Source organism: Parasteatoda tepidariorum, chromosome 2, assembly GCF_043381705.1.
Source record: "Parasteatoda tepidariorum isolate YZ-2023 chromosome 2, CAS_Ptep_4.0, whole genome shotgun sequence".
Lineage (NCBI taxonomy): Eukaryota > Metazoa > Arthropoda > Arachnida > Araneae > Theridiidae > Parasteatoda > Parasteatoda tepidariorum.
The window spans coordinates 91,464,754-91,480,788 of record NC_092205.1 but is presented as its reverse complement, the minus strand read 5'-3'; the positions used below and the strand labels follow the sequence as shown (position 1 = coordinate 91,480,788).

The following is a 16,035-nucleotide window of genomic DNA, read 5'->3' as shown; positions in this document are numbered from 1 at the left end:
TGCTTGTATGTTAAAAACCGAATCATTAAAATGGTAGGTTATGAAACATTGGTTTACAAAACTAAAAACAAGTTTTAAGATCATGTGCAGAGGATGAAAATTACGATGGCATGTCTTCGAATTATCCTTAGGGTATGTTCCCCAGAGCGTCGCCAATAGCCCAGCATGCAGCTCTAGCGAGACGTAAATGAAGTACCTACCTAAAATTATTTTAAAATTCGCGCCGTGTAAACAAGTTTCAAGTCTTCCCCTTCATACAATAAATCTACGAAGTGCGACCAGAAAAGCATGCGTGGATAAACTTTGAACTGTTTCAAGGTGTAAACATCTGTAAATTGCTAAAGTAAGTATAGAATTATTCATGCCTTTTTAACAGTCTTGATATACAATGGTTTGGCATAATGGTTGCTTGTAATTTAGAATGTTACTGAATTGATAATTCTATCCCTTAATAGCGATGCGGAAGGAGCATTAAATCCTAGACAGGGAGTGCATATTATTTTCTTTATAAATCATCTTTCTCCTTTTACCCAACATGTTTTCCTGGAGAGAGCATTATTTGTAGACCAGCGTACAAAGATGATTCGTGTATTTCTTGTTGTTAATGGTAAACAATGGTTTGACAATGTCAGGTTTCGGATTCCACTCCCATGCATCTGAATGACCCCTGACCTGACGGTCAGTGGGTGTGGGACAAGAGAAGTGTCGCTCCCCTATTCGTGGGGGGAGGAAAGAGTTAGAAGAGAAGGACTCTCTCGCGTGAAAAATGAGATTGATTATGGTATAAGAGAAGGACTAGACGAAGGAGAAGGGAGTAATGGGATGGTGTTTTCAATATAAATGTAAACAATAACAATCTCGAGCTCAATACCTGCTCTAGTTCCGGTTAGAAAGTTTGCAACTGCTTACAACAGCTTATTCTGCGAGGCGATATTTTCAAACGGAAGATTTTTTTCAATAAAAGAAGTAAATTACGTAATTTCTGAGCTCAAATCTGCCATATTTCATAAGATATTAATGTTATTAAGTAATTCTGGTGAGTTTGAAGTGAAAAATTGTTTTAGTTATTTATAGATGTATTGTTAAAAAAGGTGACATGGTTGCTAGATTATGAATAACTCGCTTTTTTGGCAGTCCTGATTAGGTCTCTTACCATTTGTTTATTCATGTTTGTTTTTGTTGCAAGCTGCGCACCATCTTACGTTAGTGTTAGTACTTTTAGCATTGTAAACACAAGTAATAAGTAATCAAATACCACGTTTGCAAGAATCTCAAACCACAATGATCACGTTGTGAGCAAAATGGCTTAAAAATACACCGGGAACAGTAACCCGGAAGTTTAGGCGGTATGGAGCTTGCAGCGTTCCCTAGTGTAGAAAGCACCATCCATATTTTATGAATATTGAGCACAATAATCCAGAATTTAAAATAAATGTATAAGGACATTTATTTTAGATTCTGGATGTTTCAGTCACCCAGAATCTAAAATAAATGTCATCATCATTCTGAGTGTTTCAAAAGACGAGCCGCAAAATAAAACCGTTCCACAAAGAACGGTTGTCGCAGACGATAACACTGGTATTTTGAAATCTAGGTCTTCTCCCAATTAAAATATTTGTCTTCACTCTTACTAGTGCATTTTTATCTCGAAAAACTTGCCTATATTATATTCTTTTTTTCGTTTTCATTTTTTTCGTTTTCATTTTTTTCGTTTTCATTTTTTTCGTTTTCATTTTTGAAGGTTTCATTTCGAATTAGTTTTAGAAAGAAGAATTCAGCTTCATCGTACTCCGTGCTGCTCAAAGTCACATTCAGAATTTTGTTCTTCATTTTAGATACAGCATTTCGTTTGAATCGCCAAATCCTTGCCCTTAAGTTCTGATTCAGTTTATTAGCACATTTCACAATAATAGAGTAAAATAGTTGGAAAGTACACTAAGAGAAAAAAACACACACCAGAGTTAAGGGTTCTACTTGTATTTGTAGCCTTTTTCTTGGGCTCAACACTCAATTAGAACATTCTGATAGATTGTAGAATAAAGTTGCTTCAGATAATGCGATTCTTCAACACCTGTTCTTAATCGCACAGCACTACACAAATGTAATTAATATGTGACATATCAGCAATGTTAAATATTAATGTCACATTCCCAGTTGAACACCGAAGACAAACATCACTGGCTGCGGTCAGTAAGCGGGTGGGTGACCACTTTGATCACCTTGAGTAGGGGCCGAGGGTGCGCGGAACGGGTCCTCATTAAACTGTTCTACCGTAAAGTGCTCGACTTCACACGCAGGTCGTTAGGCTACCGAAGCGGGTGTGTCATCCCCTCTGTAGACGATCAAAATTGTAAAGGCATGCCTTTGAAACATCCTCACATATATTTCCCAGATCGTCGCCAATAGCCCATGTGCTGCCGGGATACCTAGGTTGGTACGGCACTGGTCCCATGTCCAAGAGTTCGTGGGTTCGATTCCTGCCGGCCGAAGACTGCCCTTGTAGTAAATGTTAACTGATGCATGTTTAATCTGTCGAGTCACAAAGTCCTCCATGTTCCCACAACAAATCATACCTCTGGAGGTAATGATCCAGGAGTTTCCTTGTCTTTTGGATTGGTTCAAAATTAGAAGGCTACGGAGTTGAACATTAGTAGTCGTAAACCCAAAATTGGGTCGACTGTTCAAAGACGGATATAAAATATAAAATAAAATAGCCTATGTGCAGCTCAAGTGTGGCGTAAATGAACTATAACAACAATATCTGTTGAGAATTATCGTCTGCTTAATTTTTAACTCTGATCGAGTTCATCTTTGATCTAGTTTTAACTTTAATCTAAGTTGATATGGTAACAGTTTGTTTTAGCTGTTTTTGAGTTTGTTCGTTCTTTTTTGCGGAGAAAAAACAAAATGGCTTTGAGTTATTTTTGAGCAATAATTATATTTATATTCAAGCCATTTTATATTTTTGAGTGCTTCGAGTTTTATTGATGAAACTAGTATTTTATATTTAAGTAAATAGAATTGTAAAATAAATCATTTTGTGCGTTGTAAGTTGTTTATGGAATAATCAAGAACACTGACATCATTAACTAATTCTGATTCGAAGTGCAGAACGGAATACCCATCATAAATGAAGTATTTATGGACTCAGTATGTATTTATGGACGAGATTAATATAAAGGAAGGTGATGTTCACACCCTTGCAAAAAAAGTAATTTAGTAAATATTGTATTACAATATATGCTTATAGTAATGGAATAAAGCATTTCAAAGTTGAACTTTTTACACAGCTCCATTTTAAACTTGATACAAGATTCAGGTTAACTCCAGCTTTTCAGTCTGAATTGATAAAATAAAATAACTATCAAAATTCACAAAATATTTTTCAAATGTTTTCCTATTTTCCTTTTAATCACTTCTAATTAAATCAGATATAATTAGATATCATTTATATAAAATCAGATATTTTTATAGATTCAAATTATATTTCAGATGGATAAATATCATTTAGAGTTTAAAACAAGAGCAGAAAGTCAAAGAAAAATCTCTTCATTTAGAATTTTGTTTTCTCTAGATGAATTGTAAATATATTTATTTTAAATTAGATATTGGAAATCATTTATATAAAATCAGATATTTTTATCTATTTAAATTAGATTTCAGATGAATAAATATAATTTAGATTTCAAAAGTTAAAAAAGTCAAAGAAATATCTCTTTGTTTATAAATTTTTTTATCTACATCAATTGCAAATATATTTAGCGCAAACGTATTTCCGATTACTTAAAAACTTTAAAAATATCAATTATTTCATGTTTGTTGGAAATTATTACTTTAAATGGGAAATAACATTTTCAGAATTCCCATTGTTTTTGTAGTAAATATGCCTTTGTTAACTTCTTAAAAAATCTTCATAAAAAAGTTTACATTATACTTTTATTTCGATTATTTTAATCTGTAAGCTGAAAGAAGTTAAGTTTTTTATTTTTCATACAATAAAAGTTTTATAGAATTAATTCCTCAGCGAATTGTTCCGATAAAACATGCTATTAAAAGTTATTATTTTTTGTTATTGTTTTATAAATAAAATATGTTTATTTCTATACAAATATTTCATACACCAATTTTTTTTAAAAGCATATTTGCTGCCTGGTTGGTAGGGCACTGGGCCCATGTTCAAGGGTTCGATACCAGCTGACCAAAGACTTCCCGTGTAGTAAATGGTGATTGCTGCCCGTTAAATCTGTCAAGTCGCTAAGTCCTCCATGTTCCCATAACAAATTAATACTTCTTGGGGTACTGATCCAGGAGTTTCCTTGTCTTCTGGATTGGTTCAAAAATTACATGGCTACGGAGTTAAGCATTAGTGGTCGTAAACCCGAAATTCGGTTGGCTGTTCAACAACGGATATTATTAAAAAAGCATAGTTGCTATATTTTTAAGAAATATTGTAGCTTAATTCAATTTTAAAGCATAGCCAAAAAATTTCTTCTTTAATTCTTATTTGGTAATCTCAAGTTCGATGTGTACGTCACAAAGGAAGTTATAGATTCGCAAGTTTGTTGGTTAGTTCGATTTCTAGTGCAACAGTTAAAAAGAGCAGTATTGCCAAATACGGTATTTGGCTATTTTTCACACCTGGTGAAAAGAAAGGCAAAATGTAAAAATTGAATTAAATCAATTTTGGTTTAACATATCCAATTCTTCATATCAGGTGAATCAACTATTATATTCAAAAATTAAGTCTTTTAAATACAGTTATGCGTTTTATAAAAAATAAATACAGTGTATTTGTAAATAAATACTAAACAATAAAGTGTTTTTAAATCCCTATAAAAATAAATTAATAAGTTATTTTTACAACAATTTGGTTATCGCATACTTACAAATTAACTTCCAGATAAACAACACGAGCTTATACAGAATAACGCCAGGTACATAAATTAAGATTTTTCATACATTCAGGTGAAAAAAGTATTCTTGAATAAACTATGTAACTTCATTTAGTTTCGAAACGAAATCGAACGAATAACCTATTTTGATTAATTTCTGCAAGACTCTTGCAAAAAATGAATTTTTTAATTTATTATTATTTTGTTTTATATTTATTGATTTTATTTATCAGGGGTAGAAAACGAATATCGAAATGCTGTTTATGTTACGATAATTTCGTTCCACATTTACGTGTTATCATCGCCAATAGTCATATCCCATCTACTTCCGTCAGGGGCAGGTAAAATATCTTATCACACGATGAAAATTATCGGCAACTAAGTCGATCGCAAGCGCAATCGTATCCTCAACTTCAACAAAAGATTAGTCATGTGCTTTAGGAATCAAGAAACTGTTTCTCTCCGCTGAGGAAAAAATTGCCCAAAGTTACGAGCAACTCACGCTTGGACCAATCAGATCGTTTGTATTTTATGAAGCTTACAAATGTGAATAATCATGGCAACAAGGGAGAGGATGATCGGACGAAATTTTTCTTTGATGAAACAGAGTTTTGGAGTGTAAAAATAATATTCCTTTTTAAATTGGAGCATTAAAAATACAGTGAAACCTCTAGGAAAGACAATCTCTAAAGAAAGACAGCCTCTATGTAGCGACCACATTTATTTACGACCACTTGTTGAAGAAAACCTTAGCGGGCAAACATATGCACTAAATCTGCACTAAGAGTGCACTAAAGATGATGCTATCAATGATTTACTTTCAGAGTTGAAAGTTAAATTAAAAACAAAAAGTTATTTTAGAAAAAAGCAAACATCTCAAACAACACTCTTCTCATCTTTTAAAGTTAAATAAATCATCTTTTAAAGGCAAACTTAAAAACAAAAAATGTAATTGTTTATTTATTCGAAATAGCTTTATCATTCATAATAGGTAATTTTGTTTTTACACATAATTATATCAGTTGGGATCATTTTATAGACGCTAAATTTCATTCATGGATCCGTCTTTTCATGACACCAACAAAAGTGGCATCTCCACACCAAGAAAATTACACTGATTAAAATAAAATCGCATGCAAAAAAATCATGCACCTCTGATAACAATTTTGAAGTCATTAACCTCTAGGAACGACCAATTTCTATCAACGACCATTTTACCGTGGAATGGAGAGTGGTCGCTCCAGAGAGGTTTCACTTTACTTTCATGGTGATGATAGTAAACTCAATACAGTTGATGTTCCAGCACATCATTTAATTTTTACATAGATAATAGACTTTTTTATATAGATACCAGATTTTTTACATCGATAATAGATTTTCAATATAGATAATAGATTTTTATACAGATAATGATATCTTTGGGTGAGAAGCTTCATATTAAAATATTCGCCAAGAAACTAGCCAAACTCTGTTGTATTATTCTAATTAGGACTGGGCTATAAATCGATGTATCGAGACATATCGATTTAAGGCATATATCGGCAAGCCGATACTGCGACTTTCATTCAAGGCGATGCATCAGAAATCTGATTTAAGCCGTCGAGTAAANTGGGTACTTACGTATTAACGCAACCAGGCCAAAATTCGCATAAATCGCCAAATTTGGCGTAAGTAGAAAAAATTGAAATCAATTTTTTTTTTATAAAACAAAGTATTTTATAAACAAAATTATAAGCATATATTTTAATAACCTTTTAGATTACATATTATTTCGATATCACATAGTGCATTATTTCTCATAACAAATACAGTTTTTTATATTACTCACGGCATTCAATCTAACCAGTAAGCAAAATAATTTGTTTACGAAAAACCACGTATAACACGTAGGGTTGCCGTAAGTAGGGTCGCCAAATTTTGCGAATTTTGGCCTGGTTGCGTTAATACTTAAGTACCCAATTTTGAAGTCATTAACCTCTAGGAACGACCAATCTCTATCAACGACCATTTTACCGTGGAATGGAGAGTGGTTGCTCCCGAGAGGTTTCACTTTACTTTCATGTGATGAGATAGTAAACTCAATACAGTTGATGCATAGATAATAGACTTTCTTTACATAGATAATAGATTTTTTTTACATAGATAATAGATTTTTTTTTACATAGATAATAGATTTTTTTTACATAGATAATAGATTTTCAATATAAATGTAGATTTTTATATAGATAATGATATCTTTGGGTAAGAAGCTTCATATTAAAATATTCGCCAAGAAACTCGCCAAACTCTGTTGTATTATTCTAATATATGAAATGTAATAGAGATTGTATTTCTTAAATTTTTAAATTTTAATCTTTAATTTTTATTTCTGTTGATTGTAAAATCAAGTGTTCGATTATTTGAAAAAATTCTTTTATTTGATTTATGAAATAATTATTTTATTCTTCCCTGAGAATTCTTTTAATTTTCGAAAAGCTTATCTTGAAGCAGCAACAAGTTTTCTCAGATAACTCAGAAAATATGCGTTTCCCATAAAGTTACCCTTCACCGCACCAAGTTAGTTAATTTACGGTAATTATTTTGAATAATAATTACTATTAAAAACCAAATTACTGACGGAGGAGATGCGCTATGTTTTTTGAAAGAAAAATATCTTAGCAGGAATCTATAATTTCAATTCATTTTCTTTTTGAAAATATATTCTGAATATTTAGAGAACAGCCAACACATTTTTTTTAAGTTACACAGTTTTTAAATAATTCTTTGAATACTGTAAAAATACGATAAGTAAATGCTGATTTATATTTTTCTCTTTAAATATCTAATAGTTGTTGAAATGATGCGTATGAAGTTGATCGATAGTTTGTACAAATTCGATAAATAAATTCTGATTAATATTTTTCTCTCTAAATAGTGAATAGTTGTTGAAATAATGCTTAGGAAGTTGATCCATAGTTTCACTCACATATTTAAGCAAATTAGTTCATTCAAGGGATGCAATGTGAGTCATTTTAGCAATGTGAGATGCTGCCAACCGAATTGTGTAGGGACTAGAAAACTGTCCTTACACCAGAAAAGTCCTGGGTTCGAATACCGGACAACGCATGGATGTTTTTTCATTCTCCACGCTCATCATCATAGTTGGCCAGACAACCCAATATGATCCAATGCCTTCCTCTGGAGATTTCTCCATAACAACTTCCGATTTATCTTGGATCTCAACTATTTCCATTCATTGCAGGAAAATCAGACTCCCATGAGTCAGCCCATCTCAACCGCGGCTTTTCCCGCTTTCTCGTTCCAGTGGGTCTGAAAAGTATCTTTTTAATTTTGTCATCACTCATTCGAATCACGTGGGACATCCGATTCATTCTATTTATTTTCACGTATTTAATAATATCAGGTTGTTTATAAATCTTGCACAGTTCAAAGTTAAATCTCCTTCTCCAGTTACTGTTTTCATTTACACCACCAAGTATACTCCGCAAAACCTTTCTCTCAATTAATGCGATACAATTTTCCTCCAGTTTTGCCATTGTCCAAGCTTCAGAAGCGTGTGTCAAGCATTCTATACGCTATCTGTTCGTAAAGGGGGGGGGACATCTACCATGGGCACCCTATTAGGGGGTTGGCCCCCCTAATAGGGTGCCCATGAAAGAGTGGCCAACAAATCTGCCCTTCAGATGCCTGTATTGACGAGTCCCGCAATGGATTGATTGTTAAGACACGGTTCCCAGCAGATCACCGAAGTCAAGCATCACTGGCTGCGGTCAGTTTGCGGGTGGGTGACCACTTGGATCAGTCTGCATAGGGATCGAGGATGTGCGGTATGGGCCCTCGTTAAACTGTTCTACCGTAAAGTGCTCTACTTCGCGTGCAGGTCGTCGGGCTACCGAAGCGGGAGTGCCATTCCCTCTTCAGAGGATCAAAATTGTGAAGGCATGTCTTCTGATCATCCTCAGGGATGTTTCCCAGACCGTCGCCAATAGCCCATTGTGCAGTTCTAGTGCGACGTAAATGTACTACAACTACAGCCTGTATTGACGAACAGTCATTCTCCAGGTGGGAATTGGAAGAAAAAAAATTGGATGTTGTAATAGGTATAAGCTTGTGCATAACTTCGAAGTGCAAACATCTCATTCATCTCAGCGTGAACATCGGGCAATTTGCTGTTCAAGAAAAAGTTTTTTGCTGTCCCCTCCAATCACCCCTAATTTCTTCAAAATAGGCTCTTCCATAATAAGGGGGTCATTTCGAAAGAAACGTTCGAGTTTTTAAAATATATTTGACCTAAATAAATAATTTTTTTTCACATGAACCAGTTGAAGATGTAAGTATTTAAAAAAAAACTCCCAACGTATTGTTATCTTGACTGTCTATAAAAATAATAATCTGGGTTTTAAAATAATGTCTTGACAACATTATCAATGCAGACATTTTATAGTCACACAGTTTAAAAGTGACGCTAATTAAAATTGAAAGCTGCCACCGGAAACTGCTGCGGAAGAATCATTTGCATTCTTTTCGAATAAATTAAACCGTTATTAAGAGAACTCTTAAGGAATGTGATTAATTATAGCTATTTACGTCAAACAGTATTTCTTCTTAATAAAATTTATAAAAAAAAAGTCTTCTTAATCAAATTAAATTAAATTTTCCTCTTAAAAAAGATTTTAAGTAAAATAAAAAAGTACACAAAAGTAAAATATTAATTACAATTTGTGGACTACTTATTAATCCTAATATGTACTTTGAGAATACCTGCCAAAAAATACGCACATTAGAGGTCAAAAATTAATTATTTATGAAAAGAAAACTTGACGAATTATTACGTATTAAGAGAGTAAAATCTGATTGATTCGAAAAGAATCAGTAAATAAATGCTATTATTGGACAAGTTTTCAGGGTAATTCATCTTGTTTTAATGTTTTTAAACCTATAATATTAATTAACTAATTAAATAAAAGTAATTAGCTAATTAAATAAAATTAATTAACTAATTAAAAAAAGTGTGCTGGTACTTTTTACTTTTATATTATTTATTGACTCAGCCACAATGAAGGTAAATCATAATACTTCGTATAATAACTTCATAAGTATTGCAAAAGAACAACAAATAGACATAATGGGAGTTATTTTTGGAAGAAACTCCCCAATCGGGTACTTGCACTTCAAGAAGAAGAAGACTATGTATACCCACACACATGACATATGACGTCATCACCGGCTGATCGCTTATAAGCAAAATGGCTTGTTAAAGTCGAGCTAATTTTCTCCACATAAGTTAGAATGTTAATTAACGTGAAGTTAATCATATACAGTGCAGTATCAAACATCGAATTTATTGAAATATAATTCTTCCTCTTCTACGTCTTTTACTTAACTTAGATTTATTATTTGTCTATGTATTTATTGTAATCGTGATATATTTTTGTTTTGTATACCAGGCAACTTCGATGCATAATTAGTTTGTTTATGTTCTACATGATTTCAGGTCTGTCTCTGTGTTAAGTAAGAAATATATAGTGAAATAATAAATCCTTGTGAAAGAATCTTTGTGTACGAATATCGAATGCATCATTTAAGAGAATTGATGCTTGACGGGTTTGGCTTACTGGGGATAGAATGGAAAGAACAGTTGCTAACGTAAACAAATGCCACGTTTCAATAACCAATCAGGATTGATAAACCCAAAATACGTCACTTGCAGGTATCCCATTACTGAAGAGAAAATATCATACTTCAAATTGTTCCACTGTTAGAAGGAAAATCCTTTTTGATTTCAAAGAAATATTAAACATTTAATCTAAAAGTAATAACTCTCTAGTCGCTTTCATTTGGAATGTAGCTCAGCCCCCGCGTGGTATTTTGTACTGCAAGCTTAACAATTAATAATTTTCGAATTACATATTAAATGTTAATTTTAATTTTTAATTTTATGGACTCTCTGTACATTATTCACTGGATTTAAAAACTGGATTTTTAAATGTTGATACATGTAGAAACCCTTTTCTATAAACATAGAGTTGTTGTTGTTGCCGTATGCCTGTTTAGGCAGAGGGGTGCGATTGTTCTTGTTTTCCAGTGGCGCCATCTATGGTCAAGAATTCGACTACTGCCATATCCATTCGTCGCACCCGTTTATAGGGCGGATCCAATCATTCATCCACAGATCGTAATTATGACCTGAATCAGAGAGCGATCGATCTACAATCCTGTACCCCAGAGGTATTGATTTGTTATGGGAACATGGAGGACTTTGCGAGTCGACAGATTTAGCGTGCATAAGTCTCGATTTACTACACGGGGAATCTTCGGCCGGCGGAGTTCGAACCCGCGAACTCTCGGACATGGGCACAGCTCCCTACCGACTAGGCTATCACGGCCCATAAATATAGAGTGATGGGTTTAAAATAATACAGAAGTATTAGTTTTCATCATCATAGATTTTTTTAATTTCGAGAAAGTAAACTATAATTTTTTTATAACACAACAAAAGTATCTTTCATAAAGAAAATTTCAACAAAAAAAAATGAAAAATTTTGTGGTTTTTTTAAAAAAAATAAGTATGTTTAATATTTTTTTAAGAAATTTTTTTTATATTTATTTTCCATATTGTTATTATTATTTTTTTTTAGCCTTCCATGCTAAGGAATGTGTGCCAGAATTTTCCTTTTACATTTCTTTTATCTATTTATGCTTTTTAAAAAGAAATACATCATCAAGAGAGAGGCATAAAAAGTTTAAAGATTTTTATGCAGAGCTTTAAAAAAAAGCTCTTTTTTTAAAAAATAGTATTCCCAGACAAATGAATAGTTTTTACATTTAAAAAAATTGCTGTATTTCTTCAGGAATGAGAAAGAAATATGTGGAACAGAATGTTTTAGATTTCCACTCTTTCTCAGCTCAAAATTCAATTTCCGGTTTTTCTAGACGCCATTTTTTTTCGGCTTAAAGGAAGAAAAAAAATCGTATTTCTCTTCAGCTAATTTACAAACAATGGAATTTATGCTTTGTGTACTCCAACGCGTGATATTTGAAGTATTTTCTGACAAATGCAATAAAATCAAATTATTTCAGAAGAACATTTTAAACTCACAAAAGTCATTTTTTTTATTGAATTACTTTCTTTTCAATTTTTATTCTTCCTAAAATCGTTCCGTGTACAAATATTTGAACAAGTCGAATATTTAAATGAATGCAGAAATTTTTTAAGAATTGAATTTAGCTTTTGGTATATAAAAAATTTAAAATGAATAATTCATGAAGGGTCTGTCACCATTTTCGACTAGCGTACACTTCAAAATATCAATTACACATTGTACAAAAAAGTACAGTGTTATTACATATATTACATATTGTACAGTGCACCAAAAAATGGACCATCCTGAATAACTTTTGATCTAATTTCACCACTTCAAAAATTCAATTGTTTCAAATTCAATAATGTTCAGTTTCTAACACTTCAAAATATCAATTACATATTGTACAAAAAGTACAGTGTTATTACATATATTACGTATTGTACAGTGCGTCAAAAAATGGACCATCCTGAATAACTTTTGATCTAAGTTAATGATCGGATTTCTACGTTCTAGGACTCACTCTCAATGTCTCGAGGGGATGACCCCAAATATGCTAATTAATAAATCCAGACGATATTTTAAGTTACGAAATCAGACCTGAAAACTTACGTTCTCTGAATAAACATACCTTTTTTTCAACGGATTTGGATTTTTGACTCTTAAAATATAGGGGGCGCAACCTGGGAAATAGGGTCCCCATGGTTTGATCAGGAGAGGGATTCGAAGTTTGAACCCCTTAATGTAATTTTATTTTTTGCGTATTTAGCCATATCTCAGGAACTTTTCGAATGAATTGAAAATTTTTTGCACAGTTATAAAATTCGTTTATCGAAAAATATTTTCATTCAAAAAATAAAATTTAGTAGATATTTGTTATTTTATTAAATAGTCAAAAATATTTTGAATTGTAATGTTTGTAATTTTTACCGCATTTTAAAGTATCTATTTTACATGGCAAAATACAAAATTTGAGCGAAATCGGTCGAATAGTTCTTGAGAAATTTAAACATACGATTTTTTAAAATTTGATTTCTCAGGAAATATTCAACCGATTTTCCTCCAATTCCGTATTTTGGCATGTAAAATTATATTCTTTAAAACGATGCAAAAGATTGCATATCTTACAATTCAAAATATTTTCGACTATTTTTAAATAAAATATTAAAAAATAATAAATATTTACTAAAAGTTATTTTTTACATGGGGTTTTCTTTGTATAAACAAATTTTATATTTGTGTGCAAATTTTTTTAAATTCGTCTTAGAAGTTTTTGAGATATAGCGAAACACGCCGAAAGTAAAATTAACATTAAGCGGTTCAAACTTGGGATCATATTTTCCAGATTGCTGCTACCTCCTATATATTGGGGGTCGTAAATCTGAATCCGTCGAAAAAAGTATGTTTTTTCAGAGAAAGTAGTTTTTTGTGTTTGATTTCGTAACTTAAAATATCGTCTGCACTTATTAATTAGCATATTTCAGGTCAACCCCCTCGAGCCATTAAAGATTGAGTCCTAGAACGTGAAGATCCGATCATTAATTAGATCAAGAGTTATTTAAAGTGGTCCTTTTTTGATGAACCGTGCATGTCATATTTTATAAAATTCAATCATGTTCATGCTCTTAAAAATGTCCGTCAGTCGTGTTTAAGGATTAAAACCCTTTTATTTAGACTGCGAATCATTCTTAGTATAGCGAATCAGAAATGGAAACGGCGAATCTGTATGGGGCCGGTATGAACCAAATAATATAGCAAATCAGCATGCGCGATTGAATCGGTCAAATGTTTAAATAAATAAACAGATCCATAATTTGTAAGACAATTGGGTATAGTGCGGCTTTGAGGAGAACTCCTCCAGACTGAAAGTCTGGGGCTGTCTGCTGCTATGGTAACAAGCGAGAGTACATTTCTAATGGGGGTGAAACGGAGAAAAGAAGGTGTCGATTGGTTTACTTACGACGACCTAAGCTTAGATTAAGACAAAACTATTCACCCCACTCCCCTATTCGAAGTGGCCTTTCCTCGTAACCATAGTACCCGCCACGCCGCGAAACGAGTGTCTGGTGGAGTTCTCCTGAAAGCAGCACTATACTTGCTATTCAAGAAGACCCCCATATCCCCACATGTGACCTATGACGCCAGCACCAGCTAATCTTTATCAGCAAAATGTCATGTTAAAGCTAAGTTTCTCTACATAAGTTAGAATGTTAATTAACTATAAGTTAATTAGATGGTTCATCGAATTATCTGAAACAAAATTATTTCTCGTCTACCTATTTATTATGCTTATTATTTATGTAGTCTATTGTAATCATGATATATTTTTGTTTCGTGTACCTAGCCTAATTAGTTTGTTTATGTTTCACACGGCTTCGTGCCTGTCTTTGTGTTAAGTCTCTGTGTAAATATATAGTGAAATAATTGAAATCTTTGAGAAAGAATCGCTGTGAAAGAATTTAGAATGTGTCAATGAAGATAATTGACCATTCAGGATCGAGATACTCACATTACGTCACTTGCAGGTATCCTATTGACCAATCGTATCTTTATGTCAAAAAACTGTCTTGATAAGTCTAAGTGTTGTTCACATCTCGATAAGTTTGGATTGATAATACTAAGTATTAGTATTTTTTTGTGGTCTATTTAGAAAATGGTAAAAAATAGTTTCATCTCGTATTTATACTTTGACTAACTTAGTTTAATTTTTAACCACTACATTTAATTTATAAATCTATCAAGACATCTTTTGATTTTGAATTGATTTATAAATTTTAACGATGCTCGGCAAGTGATAATAAATTAGACTGCACTAAAGAAATATGAGAAATATATACATATATATATATTTTTTGGTTTGTAAAAATTTTCAATTATGCGTTGAGGTTTTCTAAAGAAATTGATTATTGAAACTTGTAAAAATTCCTTTTATCCGTTTTTAATAAAGATGAAGGATAAAATTAATTCAATGTGAAAAAAAAATAATTCCAAAAATATTTTTTTTAATTAAAAACCCTCAGTGAATAATTTTTTCTTCGAAATATGTTTGATGTTTTTGAAAACTACTTTATTTACTGATTGTTCTAAATAAATTGGTTTCTTATAAAAACATATTTTCCTTTTTGTTGTTTTGAAGCTTATCAGTAGAAGAATAGAGTGTTCTAAAATTATAACTTTGAAACAGCATATATAAGGATATCTTCTAAAATTTAATATTTCAAAGTTAAAATTGTATGAAAAATAAAGAATTATTGAAAAGATAGCTTGTATAATACAAAGTCAAGTCACGCATAACTTCCTATCAGGTTTCTTCAAAGTAAAATCTGCGGCCTAAATTAGCTCAACCCATATTGTTATCAAACATTATTAACAGCAGTAAAATTTCTTTCGAAAATTTATTTTAAATGGCATCATTTAGAGTACAAGGTTACAATCAATAAACGTATGTGGAAAATAATACATACGATGGAAATTGTAAACTGTTTTTCTTCTTCCCTAAAAGCGTTCAGGAAAGGTTAATATTTTCATACTATTAAAATTATAGATCAAAAAATAATAAAATTGCAATTTAAAAATGACATAAAATGACGCTTTGACATTATTGAGCTTTAAAATATTATTTTTCCAGCATTAAATGTTCTCATTTACATTTTAAATACATTTCTATACTTCTTGATAAAAAAGATTAGAAAATGGTATTACAATGTTAAAAAAATTTTTTAGAAAAATAATTGCATTGAGGGTTTTTTTTTAAAAATATAAATATAGCAAACTATTATAATACCGCCGTTTTAAAACATCAGCCAACCATTCTCAACATAAAATAAAATATTACCATACGTTACGTTGGCGAGTTACAGTTTTAAATTACTATCACGAAAAAAAAAAGGAATAGCTTACTGCCAAAATCTAATTGTCAATAAAATATTTTTCTCTGTTTTTAATTTCCCAAGAGTGTACCTTCAATTACTTCATTTTTTATTCTCTCTTCTTTACAAAATCTTATATGCTTTGAGAGAATATTATATATATATATATATATATATATATATATATATATA

At 31.7% G+C, this 16,035-nt stretch overlaps 1 protein-coding gene across 4 annotated transcripts in view; it reads right to left on the bottom strand.

Moving 5' to 3' along the window:
* Positions 1–16,035, bottom strand: part of LOC107439782 (dopamine receptor 2) — a 105,648-nt gene that overhangs the window by 12,607 nt on the left and 77,006 nt on the right. The window contains exon 3 of one of the 4 annotated variants that reach the window (XM_071177908.1): positions 15,439–15,469. The exons of the other annotated variants lie outside the window; for them this stretch is intronic. The gene's annotated coding sequence lies outside the window, so the exon portion shown is untranslated. The remainder of the gene's footprint in view (positions 1–15,438; positions 15,470–16,035) is intronic. 4 annotated transcript variants of the gene reach the window in all.